General features: G+C 54.1%; 1 long non-coding RNA gene across 1 annotated transcript; it reads left to right on the forward strand.

Moving 5' to 3' along the window:
• Window positions 1-1,000: 1,000 nt before the first annotated feature.
• On the forward strand, window positions 1,001-2,951 carry LOC149122560 (uncharacterized). Its single transcript, XR_016219313.1, has 3 exons — window positions 1,001-1,094; window positions 1,266-1,411; window positions 2,654-2,951. It is a non-coding gene; the product is annotated as an uncharacterized LOC149122560 (long non-coding RNA).
• The last annotated feature ends 842 nt before the right edge of the window (window positions 2,952-3,793 follow it).

Here is a 3,793-nt window from a genome sequence, read left to right on the forward strand (position 1 = left end):
CTGGAGTCTGGGCCAGGAGCACTTAACCTCCGAGCACTGGGAACCTTCCAAGCCTCCTGTGTCCTGCCACCCTTTCTCCACGCATGTGGACTCCAGAAGCACCCTGGGAATCTCATGCTCCCAGCCAAGGGGGCTTGCATAGGGGCAGGGTGTGAGCTGACTGGGTGGGGAGAGAGGAGTACCCCGCAGACATGTGCAGGGACAAAGCCCAGTGCCCACGTGCAGTGCCCGGCCCCGGCCAGCTGTGGCGCTGTCCAGCCGATGGAGCAGAAGGAGCCAGCCATGGAGGGTTGGAGAGGCCTCTGGCTTCCCAGGGCCTGCATCTCTCCTGGACAAAAGCAGGGCTTGAGTTGGGTTGGGTCCTTTCTGCTTCTCACATGCTCTGGCAGGAACAACAGTTCTCCACTCAAGAGCCGGCACCCGCCAAGCTGGAAGGGGCATCACCTGGGAGATGCAGGTGCCCCTCCCCTGCTCCCTCGGCCCACAGTCCTCAGGGAGAGGGGACCGGGCTGCATCCCTGCGGCTCTAGAACCTTCCCTGGGGCCCCTGCTCTCCAAAGCTCTTCCCTGCCGAGACCCTGAACAAGTTCTGTGTTGTTTCTGTGTCAGCTCCTCTTTGCCCCCCCCCTTTTTTTTTGAGGGGGGGGAGGATAACAATCCCTTGGGACTGGGCAGGGTGGTATGGAAGACAGGCAGCTCAGCACCACCATCCCCATGACCATTACACTGTGCCCACAGGTTTACCGAGGGACGCTCTCCATACAACAAATTGCACGTATATAATGCATTCAGTCTGATCATTTTGACACACAGACTAGCCAGACCAGCAGCATCATAGAGATGCTGAACATGCCCTTCACCCCCCAAAAGTTTCCCGGGACCCTTTGTAATCCCCCTACCTCTGCCCCCATGTGCGGCAATCACTGATCTGCTTTCTGTCACTGGACGTAGGTTTGCATTTTCTAGAGTTCTGCATAAATGGAATCACCTGTTGTTGCTTTGGCCTTTTTTTTCACCCATTATAATCATTTCGAGATTCAGCCACACGGCTGCCTGGGTTAACGCATTCCTTATAGCTCGCTGGTGTTCCAAAAGGTATGCACACCAGCTACTTCCTAAGTGTTTCCTACGGCATTGCTTCTCGTCTTCAGATTGGGTTCAGGCATTTGGCACAGCGCTTGGGGTGCCACTCGGGATGCTTCCTGTCGCATAGTGGAGTGCCTGTGTTCAAGTCCCAGCTCCATTTCAACTCCTGCTTTCTGGCAGTGCGTACCCTAGGAGGCAGCTGTGATGGCTCAAGTACTGGCGGCCTACCACCTGCATGGAAGACCCAGAGTGAGTTCTCAGCTCTCCTCTCCAGTCTGGTTCCAGCCCCAGCATTGCAGATGTTTGAGGAGTGAACCAGTGAATGGGTGAGTGCTCTCTTGCTGTCTCTGCCTCTCAAATGAATAAACATAAATAAATAAAAAGTTAAAGTTGATCTGCACAACAGAGCCATGGTCTCCACTTGGCAGCTGAGGCAGGCAAGGCTCAGAGAGGTGAGGTAACTTTGCAGAGGTCACACAGCAGGGAAGTGGAAGAGCCATGATTTGAGTTTGCGTCTGGCTCCAAAGTCGGCTCCAATGAGCTGGGCTGCCTTGCATAGCTTTCTCTCTCCTCTGATGTCCCTGCCATCCTCAGAGCCCTAGGCTTCTCAGCATCAAGCTGTCTTCACCCACACCCCTGCCCCCAGCTCCAGCCCAAGGGCTCTGGGACACAGCCTCAAAGGGCCTGGCCGCATGGGCCCCGGGGCACTCTGCGCACATGGTTGCCAAGGCAGGAGGGCGAGGGAAAGGGACAGGAGCCCCTGCTGCACACTGAGCGGATTTAGCAGACTCCAGCTTGTTTTCGTGCCGATGTGCAGCACGTGCCCTGGGCTATCAATAGAAGCAGGCAGAAGGTGGCCGCCGCGGCAGATTGCAGGGGGCGGTGCGGCAGCTCCGTCGTGCTTTGCTGGCTCCCAGAGACTCCACTGCTACCACCCCACACACCCCAGCCCCTGGGTCCACTTGAATGAGTCGCTTCATTCAGAACCTGCCCTTTCCAAGTTCCCAGAGACGCTGCGAAGGCCTCTGGGAGGGAGGCTATGGGGGACACGCACACAGTGAGCTTGTTCCTTTGGATCTCAGGCACCTGCCTGGAGTCTGGGACGACAAGCTCCTGGCCAGCGTCTGGGAGGAGACCTCCCGTCCCCTCTGAGCACGCCGCAGGCAGGCGGCAGCGGCTGTGTATTGGGTCCAGCCGTGCACCCCTGCCTCTTGGGACCTTGGCTGCACAAGGCCCCCTACCTTCAACCTGCCCCCTCTTCTCCCTTCCCCAGAGCAGAAGCCTTCTCTGAGCCTGCTGTCCCGCCACTCGGCCACCATTCTATTCTAGTCCTCTTTCATTTTCAGACCTAACTGCTTCCCCGGCAGCCCTCCTCAACCCCTACAATGAAGTCAGGGCCCGGGAACTCTCTGCCACAGGTCCCTTAGGATGTGGTCCTGCTTAGACTGTCAGACCCAGGGGGCGGGGCCTCGCCCACCTGTCCTGCTCACTGCCACTCAGTGAATACTTATTGAAATGCTTTCCATCTCTTGTTTGTTTGTTTGTTTGTTTTTTAATTTGTTTGACAGGGGCCGGTGCTGTGGCACAACGGGTTAAAGCCCTGGCCTGAAGCACAGGCATCCCATAAGGACACCGGTTCTAGTCCCCGTTGTTCCTCTTCTGATCTAGCTCTCTGCTATGGCCTGGGATAGCAGTGGAGGATGGCCCAAGTCCTTGGGTCCCTGCACCCATGTGGGAGACCCGGAAGAAGCTCCTGGCTCCTGGCTTTGGATCAGCTCAGCTCCGGCCATTGCAGCCATCTGGGGAGTGAACCAGCAGATGGAAGACCTCTCTCTCTCTCTCTCTGCCTCTCCTTCTCTCTCTGTGTAACTCTTTCAAGTAAAATAAATAAATCTTTAAAATAAATAAATAAAATTTGTTTGCCAAATAATGAAAACTCCTACCTACTGGTTCTCTCCCCAGATGACAGGTTGAAGTCAGGAGCTGGGAGCTCAGGCTGAGTCTCCCTTGTGGGTCTCAGGGACCCAAATACTGGAGTCATCACCTGCTACCTCCCAGGTGCACATTAGCAGGGAGCTGGGATCAGAGGCAGAGCTGAGACTCCAACCCAAGCAGTGTGACATGGCATGAGGGCATCCCCAGCACTGTCCTGACTTCTGGGCCAGATGCCTGTCCAGGACGGATTTTCTTGAGATAAAATTGCAAAACTAAACAATGTATCAGTTAGAGGTACAAATACTCAGAACTGTAAAGAAAAGTGACAGCATTGTACATTCAGATGAGGATGAAGTCACAGCCGTGATCAAAACACACCCAGAAGATAAGTGTTGGTGAGGATGTGGAGATTGGAGCCCTTGTGCCTTGCTGGTATGAATGTAAAATGGCACGGCTATGTGGAAAACCATATGGCAAGTCCTTCAAATATATAATATATATTGTATATATGTAATCTAATTAAGCATAGGATTATTTTATTCAGCAGCTCCATTTTCAAGCATATACACAAAAGAATGGAAAGCAGGCACTCGAACAGATTTTCGTCCACCAATGTTCACTGGGGCCCAAAGGTAGAAGCAACTCAAATTTCTGTTAAATAGAAATGAAATGTGATGCACATATATATATATATATATATATGCGGGCCTGGTGCCGCGGCTCACTTGGTTAATCCTCCGCCTGCGGCGCTGGCATCCCATGTGGGCACCGGG

This window comes from Oryctolagus cuniculus, chromosome 13 (assembly GCF_051225735.1).
Source record: "Oryctolagus cuniculus isolate XC-2025 breed Fujian yellow rabbit chromosome 13, ASM5122573v1, whole genome shotgun sequence".
Taxonomy (NCBI): Eukaryota; Metazoa; Chordata; class Mammalia; order Lagomorpha; family Leporidae; genus Oryctolagus; species Oryctolagus cuniculus.